Here is a 9567-nt window from a genome sequence, read left to right as displayed (position 1 = left end):
AATGAAAACGTTCTTGCGTCGAGAGTGTAAAGCTATTATTATTATTCAGTATCTCAAGAAGGATCTGTTAAAATTATGTTATTAATTTATATTATAATTTAAAATGTTATTATAATTAATTATAGTTTTATCGGTTCGTTGTGCATTTTCTGAAAGAACTAATGAAAACTCTAATAAAACCAATTTGCGAAACCTAAATCAACAAGGATGCAAAATTTTGGAAAATAACCATTTTAAGCTATTTTTACAATAATTATAGAAATTATAATACTTTATATAAAATGTATTATAAAGTAATATTCTATACCAAAATTGTAAGAAAATTTAGGAAAGTTTAATAATATAAAAGATAATAGAAATTATATACAAACACCTTTTTAAAATTAACGTAATTTTTCAAAATATAAATAGAACGCTTCAATAAGTTACGTTGTACTTGCTTCGGCAGTACATATACTAAAATTGGAACGATACAGAGAAGATTAGCATGGCCCCTGCGCAAGGATGACACGCAAAATCGTGAAGCGTTCCACATTTTTACTCCGGTTAATTTTTCATTTCATATCAATCTTCTGGTTATTTTAAAAACAAAATCCAAATGATACCTCAGTAATAAACAGCTGCTCTTTTTCTGAAAATGATTTATCATTTCATATTAATCTGGTTATTTTAAAAAGAAAATCCAAATGATCTTCAATTAATAAACATCTCTTCCATATAATAGTCTTTCTCACTATCCGCCGCTTCAGTTATTCGTGGTCAACCCGGTCCGAAAATATTAAATGGAAAATTTCACAAATAAACAATTTATAATTACATCGGCAAATATTTGAAAGCCGAATGTTTGTAGAAACTATGAAAATTTCGTAAGTTGACTTGAGAGCTTACGAGAATACAATCCTCGGCATCCCTAGTTGCCTTTAGTTACTTAAATCAAGTAGGTAGTGCAAGCTAAAACAACTCGGGTTTGCCGAGGATTGTATTCACGTTAGCTCTTAGTAATAGACTATTCGGCTGATCCCAGAGGTAGTCCAACACCAGGGCAACTCGTTGCAAAGGTGGAGAAAGCTACTTGCAACTCGCAGCCTTTCGGAATCAAGAATTTCGCGCCATTCTCATTAGTTCTCGTTCATGAGATCGACTTTCGCGGCATCGCAGTGCTTGTGTTCAAGTAACCCTTATTTTACTTAATAATGGCCCCAAAGCACAAAAGTAGTGATGCTGGCAATTCGGATATGCCAAAGAGAAGCCGTAAAGTGCTACCTTTTAAGTGAAAAAAGTGAAAATTCTTAACTTCATCAAATAATAAAGTAATGGGGGGGGGGGGGGAAACGTATGCAAGGTTGAGAAGATTTCATTCACATTCAGATAACTTTATTACAGTATGTGGTTATAATTGTTCTGTTTTATTATTAGTTATTGTTGTTAATCTCTTACTGTGCCTAATTTATAAATTAAACTTTATCATAGGTATGTATAGGAAAAACATAGTACTGTATATATATAGGGTTCGGTACTAACCGCGGGGTGTCTTGGAACGTATCCCCCACCGATACGGGGGAATAATACCCTACTACAACCTCCAGTCAATTAAACGAAGGCAAGTCGTACCAATGTTAAATGTTGGTGTACAGAAATTATTATTAGGGTAGGCAATGATTAGATCAGTTAACCTTTTTAGATAATTAGGGTAGTGTCCGAAATCAGGAATGGGTTGATACGATAAGTGAAATGGACATATTAGAATACGATTGGCCTTCACAAATTATTTGAGTGCATCTTCAGTGAATGTTTTTAAGGATAATAATTTGATATTGTAGGTCCCGGTCTCATACGGAGGTGGAGGATTTTTCATCCTGCAAACTCAGGCGTTTCATCTCGCAAAATCGACAAACAGGCTAGAAGAATACGCGCAATATACAGACATGCGACACTACTGAAATAAGGATTAACCATTCTATTTCGTCGGATTTGGTTTCAAACGCCTGGACGGTAAGGTGTGCGTCTACGAGTGAGCGAAGTAAATATTCAAAATTATTAAAAAATGTAATCAAATATTAATAGTTGTGGATTTTTTTGTAATAATATAGCATCTATTGTACAATCTCTGATGCTTTTTTTTTTTCGTAGTAAAATAGCTACAAAATCAGAAATTAGAAAACTCATCAAGATGCAAAGCATCAACAATAATAATAATAATTTCTATTTACTGAAGTTATTTTAAACTACATTCTCCAGTCTGTGATGAATATTACAAAATCAGACAGTGCGATATGATATTAATGTCTGTTAAAGTTTTATATAAAATAAAAGTGAAAATATAAAGATAATTTGAATAGTTTGAATTAATTAGATTAACTTTCGTATTTTTGATATTATTGAGATAATATACCTTAATATGCGATAGTGTTTTATTAAGGAACGTATTCCCCTTAACATAACTGATTTAAAGATCATACATATTTTAAAATTAAATCATCTCAGAATTCAGGGAGAGTTGCCGAAACTGTGGATCTGACAGTTACGATTTGCGGAGTTTGGATTTTGATATGTTGACTGAACCAGAATTAGGACACTCCACGAATATAGAGGATGCTGCATCCCTAGATAGTACTCAGCAGTTTTTGGAAACCAACACAGAATTCCAAATAGTCAAAAAGAAAAGGAAAATCTGCTCTACTGCAGATACACCCAAAACAGCGGAGATAGAACCAGATAATGAACTTAAAGAAACGGTATCCCCAGTCATGCTAAGGGTCAAGGAGCACTGGACGTCCGTTGCATCCGCACAGAAATCTTCAGATATCACCTTCATGAAAGCCACAAACACAGAAAAAGGGATACGTATACAACTAAAAACGTCGTCAGACTATAAAAAAAATGACCAAACTCCTAGATAACAACGACCTGCAGTACCACACTTTTGCACTCAGCAGTGAGAAAAATCTAAAAGTGGTATTAAGAGGTGTAACTGAAACATTACAAATACAAGACCTCACAGCAGACCTCCAATTTAAGGGATTTTAGCCCAATTAAAGTCAGCCGAATGTGGAGAGCTGAAAAAACTATCCCCTAATTCTAGTGGAAATAAGTAAAGACCAAAAACATATATACAATCTCCAAACCATCTGTGATCTGGTCATAAAAGTTGAGTCATTGAAACATAAATCAACTACAACCCAGTGTCATAGATACCAGAAGATTGAGCACGCACAACAATGCTACAAGGCTGAATATCGTTGCGTGAAATGTGGTGACAAACACGCATTAAACGAATGCCAAAAACCACGCACACTTCCAGCAAAATATGCAAACTGCCCTGCAAACTATAGGGGCTGTATAGCATTTCCCCAAAACCAAAAGATATAACTCAAAACCAGTAAACCTATACAAGAACGCACTTCCCCCCATCAAACCATAGTCTCCACAACGAATGGAAGTTCGTATGCTGAAGTTACAAGATCAACCTTCCAAAAAAGACCCAAAACCAAAGCAGTCACGGCAAACCAACAAACCTATTCTACTGAACATAACAAGCCACTTAGGTGCTTGTGAACTCCAACAAATCAACCCAACTCAAGAAGTCAAGGATATCATCTTAAGGCACACACAATCACTGTGGAAATTCTTAATGAATAAGTCTAAAAGAAAACCGAAATCGCTACAAATTGTTTCATGGAATGCTAATGGTTTATCAAATTACAGGGGTTTGCAGCAGAAACCCAAGCAGACATCATCCTCATAAATGAATCACATCTTCGTCCAAGTGACAAAATCAGAATCAACGGTTATAGCACTTACCGTACAGACAGATGCTTTGTCAGAGGTAGAAGCACTGCCATCTTTGTGAAAAGAAACATAAAACATAATTCAATAGCCAAACCCCAAACAGAACACATGGAAACTACAGGAATAGAAATACATATGGAAAACACAAACAGCATTACGATATATGCAGCTTACAACCTCCCAAATAAAAACCCCTTGAATCTGACTTAGATGTGATACTAAATACAGGCAGAGCAGTGATTATAGCCGGAGATTTTAATGCCAAACATTCAGTCTGGAAACAGCAGAAACTCAAATATTAACGGAAGAATACTCAACTCTTACACCACTTCAAGAAATATAACAGTAATAGGACCCACCGAACCCACACATTACGGAACCGGACGTCCTGATTTAATATAGATATAGCTATATTAAAAAACATAGCGCACAGCTATCAGATACAAGCAATCAACGACTTAAGTTCTGATCATAATCCCATCATATTACAACTAGGCACCATACAATATTTAACGGAAAACACCACCACGTTTATAAATTGGAAACAACTTCCCTCAGCCTTCCAGGAAAACCTTGGTCCAATACTGCATATAACATCCACCGAAGATATAGAAAAAGCAATGAAAACTCCTGAAAAACAACTACTGACAGCTATAACACAGGTAACAAATATAACCAAATGTGCACAATCAAATAAACTCCCACAGGATATAAAACGTCTTATCCAAGAGAAAAACAGATTAAGAAGACAATATCAGAGAACAATGAACCCAGCTGATAAACAAGCAGTTAACAGAGCAACAAACCAGGTTCGATATGCCCTAAAGGACCACCGTAACCAGCTCTGGAATAACAAAATTCACCACTTAAACACAGAAGATCAATCAATATGGAAAATGATGAAATCACTCCGTTCAAAGCGTTTTACATTTCCTCCAATCCAATGTGAATCTAATGTTGTCTACAACGACGAGGAAAAAGCTGAAGCATTTGCTGACAGTTTAGAAAAACAATGCAGCCCCAATTATATCAATACAGATATGAATTTCATAAGTAAAATCCACACCCAAGTGCTTAAAATAACTCAAAATTCCTCAATCCAATCCAATAACAAATTCGTGTCACCAACAGAAATATATGAGATTTTAAAAAAACTAAATAACAAAAAGGCTCCGGGTCCAGATGGAATAACAAACAAGGTGTTCAAGCTACTTCCCCGCAAAGTGGTTATGCATCTGGTAGCCATCATTAATGCCATCCTTCGGCTTAATTATTTCCCAGAGCGATGGAAAATTGCCGACGTTTTCCTAATTCCCAAACCTGGAAAAAATACACAGTGTCCTGAAAATTGCAGACCAATCAGCCTTCTTTCATGCATAGGTAAGATAGCCGAACGTGCTATTCTCACACAGGTTCAAGAAGAAACAGAAATTTTAGAAATTCGGCTTTAGGAAATATCACTTCACAACGTTACAAATTTACAGAGTTATCGAACATATAACCCAAGGGTATGAATGGCACCAACACTCTGGCGCAGTATTCCTGGACATCACTCAGGCATTTGATAGAGTGTGGCATTACAGACTAATTTTTAAACTACACAAAGTTGGTATTCCATTACCACTAGTTCTACTTATCAAAATATATCTAAATAACAGAAAATTTAAAATAAAACTCAACGGTATCAGATCCACAGAGAGGATAATCACGGCCGGAGTCCTTCAAGGCTCTCTGCTATCTCCCCTACTCTTCTCCATATACATAGTAGATCTCCCCAAACTGTCCCCAGCTATCACCGCTCTTTATGCCGATGACACAATCATTATAGCCAGATCCCTCCGTCCACATCTGGCCACCATCAAGCGGCAGAGAGCAGTCAATGAATTGGAGGATTAGTACACCAAATGGCGTATCGCGATCAACCCAAGAAAAAGCTCTGCAGTACTTTTTACCAGACGTAAAGCAGAACCGAATACAAGCATACAAATGTTTGGTAAAATTATCCCTTGGCGCAATTCAACCAAATATTTGGGAGTTCATCTTGATAGACGTCTAAATTTAAAGTCACATATAGATAGTGTCGCCACTAAAGCAAGTCAGACCATAGCACAGCTATACCCACTTTTGAATAGGAACAGCTTCCTAAGCATAAGCAACAAAATTCTCCTTTTCAAATCGGTAATCAGACTGCAACTAACTTACGCCTCTCCAACCTGAGATCACTCGACTAAAAGCAACATCACCAGACTTCAGAAAATACAGAATAAATGTCTAAGAATGGCATTTAATGTCCCATGGTTCATTAGAAACATCCAGTTACATCAAGAAGCCAATCTTCCAGATATTAAGACCTACATGACAAGCATTGCACAGAAATTCTTCACAATCACAGGTAATCACCGAAATCAGTTAATTCGACAAGCAGCGTACTACAAACCCTCAGATCGTTTCAAACATAAAAAACCGAAATCCTCCATCGCAAGAGAAAGCTGATACAGCCTCAATGATCACAATGAGCGGGTAAATTACCCACAATAATCTCATCATCACAACCTAAAATCTAGATGAAGGGATAATGAGTCAAGGACTCAGTCCATCAACCAATTAAGTTCAAAGTTCAAAGTTCTCAGAAGTCATTCATTTTAGCCTACAATTACTTGATCATGACAGGCATAAAAAACTCTGAGATGGTAATGGATAATGGATGGCAATGCTGTAGCCAATGAAGTTCTAACTGATGCTCGGCTGTTGCTGTTATCTCCTGGGAAGCTGAGTTTCGAGAGTTTGAGTTTCGCTCTCTTAAGGTTTTTTTGCCATGCGGGAGCAAATTTTTGCCTTGAGGGAGCAAATTTTAGGCTCCGGAGAGGGTGTTCTCCGGCACGGCCCAGTGAGGGGCTTTGTCGGTGGATGCGTTTCCCTGGAATATGAGCGGTTCTGCTCGGTGGTGGGGGAGCCCGTCACTGAGTGGAGCCAACGCTGAGTTGGACGGTCTTTCGGCCACTATGGATTGGTCTAGGGATCGTCCGAATTTTTAGAGTTGCCTTTACTTAAACATCGGCATTACATTATATGTGGTATTTTCTTTTTTCAAAGTCTCTTATGTGTTCAACATGCGGATTTATCCCGACCTTCCTGTGTGGCCTACATAGCAAATGCCACCAACGCAATGAATCTCATGGACGCTTTTCTTCATCGAGTTGGTTATGTGGAGGTTTTGATGGAAGTAAGAAATTTAAGTTTTTTTTTTTTGTAAAGGTAAAAAAGCCACGTTTACATTGTACTCGCAACGCAGAGACTTTGTCCGTGACATTCTTGATATATGGAAGCATGATTGCATTCTTGAAATCTTGGTTAAGTAAGGGAGTTGCAGGAAATGTATTAAGAATTTTTCTGATCGTCTTGGTTCAAAAACCATTAAGTGAGAAGTTCTGTTTCAGGTATTGCAGTTCATTTCTTTTAATTGACGTGCTTAATATTTTGCATGTCCTGTCTTGCAAAGTTTTAAATTATGCCTATCTTTTGTAATGGATGGTGGTGTGAAGCTGCAATTAAAAATCTTTCCGTTTTAATATTACTGATCGTCATTAAGGAATGCTCGTGAGAAATATATTCAAAAAGTTATAACTTTATCTAAAAATAATAATTAAAAATTTATTATTTTCGTTATAGGTACATCTTTTAAAGCAGAAAGGTCAAAACTTATTATTTTTTTTCTATATTCTCAATATACCTATTTATAGCATACATAGTAACTGATAAATTTGGAGTCTGTGATTGCCTTAATCGCCTCTACGTTTATAAGTATAAACTTTTCGCTATAAACTTTACATCATTTTTTGTGGATTAGAGATTAGATTTTCGCTAGTAGAGAGAGAGAGAGAGATATCTTTATATTTACATCCTTTTTGCTGGATGATATAGATAGATCAAGTGATTCAAATATAGATAGATCAAGTGATTCAAATATTTTAGGTGGGGCGATGGAAAAAAAATACCACATGCAAAAATTAAAATTGAACCATGCTATCAGATTAAATTAAATATTTTGTTACTATCAATGTGGTGCCATCTAGTGTGCAAAGGAGAACGAATATTGGTTTCCCGATGAAGAGAAATTTTTAAATGCAAAATCTTTGTACCACACCAAAGTTTATATCATACATTTATTTAATTTATTTTAAAAAAAAACTATATTAATTCTGGTATTTTCAAATATATGAACTCGCTTGAGAAAGTTCCACGTTTGGTCCCTTGGATTAGGAATTGCAGAGTATTTAAGTGTTAAACCACCTGGGACTTTTTTTTTTTAATTATTATTACGAGAGGTCTACAACTTTTCGTGGAAAGCATTCCCATTAAATTAAAAAAAAAAAAAAAAAATTAAAGTATATTAGGACTTTCAACTAAAATACTCTTACCAGGAAAATGTCATTTCTTAGAATGTTTTGTTTACAGTGGTTTGAAAAATTCTGTTTGATCTCAAGAGCAAGGCTTCCAGATTACGTAAAAATATGTATATAAAGGCCAGAATATATATATGGAATTAATAAAATAGAAAAAAAAATCTTGAACCCACCGGTGGTATTAATATACTATAGATTTAGTTGACAACATTTTTATCTGATAATCAAATAAAAAATATTAAGATATATTTATATATCAATAAATATGAACGTGAATAACTTTCATATATATAATATAACTAACATATATATGTAATATAAATAATTCAGATATTGCTAATAAATAACTTTTTAATTTTCAAAGTTATCACCTTAAAAGAAAAGGTTTACTGTTATGTGGAAAGCAATTTAAAAACTAATCCCAATTTATCTCATAGATTTTGTAGCTTTCACACGTTCCTCCTGGTTCTCTTCAAGCGAACTCACTTGACCATATTCGATCATTAATAAAATTCACGTTTGATATTAACTTTGTTATTAATTTTTATTTTATTATATAGTAAAGGCACGTATTCTTTTGTGAAACATTTGTTTAAGTTTACCATATATGCAAATCTTATTTCATCTCTCCTCGATGAACGGAGCTGATCAAAAATCGGTTTATCATCTTGCGGACCGATGGGACTCGTATCAGACATTAAACTGATCCGAACATATACACTTTCCGCTTCTAGCCGTTAGGCTAAGATAAGAGTGTAGTATCTGTTCTAATCGACTTACTGTCGGATACGAACCCAAGATATTAAACTGATTCTTGGAAGATTATATGTGCACTTATGAGTAATCATATTCAAAAAATAACGGTAAAATTACATAAATCCTTCCATGATGTAAATCAACTTAAGACAAAATTCCCATCTGCGACATCATCATCTGTTCATTGGGCATCTACAGATGCCGTAGGGTCACTCCGATGCTCGGTGATGTGCCACACCAGTCCTCGCCATGTAGTCCTGTTGTGTGCTTTTCTGGAGGCTTCAACTCTCTGAAGATCAGCCACTCCACACATACCATCCATCCATCTGCGAATTTTCAAATACTAATTTTCACCTTAATTTCCAATACTAGGATTTTATGGAACGATAAATAAAATCGATATTTGATAATAATTGCCTTCGCAATTGAAAAAAAATTTACAGGTTCATGTTTCCAAAGTGAAATACATGTTTAATTAATTATCTCGTGTGAATTAGTCAACTACGTGGTTGGAGTGCATTTGTGCGTTAACCACTCAACCAACCAAACCAAGAATTTCACCCACACGTACAGATATTTCTGATTGCAGTTTATTTTCGAACTGTTCACGAATTGTCGG

At 35.3% G+C, this 9567-nt stretch overlaps 1 non-coding gene and 1 pseudogene across 1 annotated transcript; both read left to right on the top strand.

Moving 5' to 3' along the window:
- The first annotated feature begins 432 nt into the window (after positions 1-432).
- Positions 433-539, top strand: LOC150105194 (U6 spliceosomal RNA). The gene has a single exon (XR_016548632.1). It is a non-coding gene; the product is annotated as a U6 spliceosomal RNA (small nuclear RNA).
- An 8376-nt stretch (positions 540-8915) lies between these two features.
- On the top strand, positions 8916-9091 carry LOC150105193 (U2 spliceosomal RNA; annotated as a pseudogene).
- Positions 9092-9567: the final 476 nt, after the last annotated feature.

The sequence above is a fragment of the Typopeltis vanoorti genome, chromosome 7 (assembly GCF_054136105.1).
Source record: "Typopeltis vanoorti isolate ZY-2024b chromosome 7, IOZ_Tvanoo_1.0, whole genome shotgun sequence".
NCBI lineage: Eukaryota > Metazoa > Arthropoda > Arachnida > Uropygi > Thelyphonidae > Typopeltis > Typopeltis vanoorti.
The sequence above is the reverse complement of the archived record's forward strand: the minus strand, read 5'-3'. Positions and strand labels throughout refer to the sequence as shown.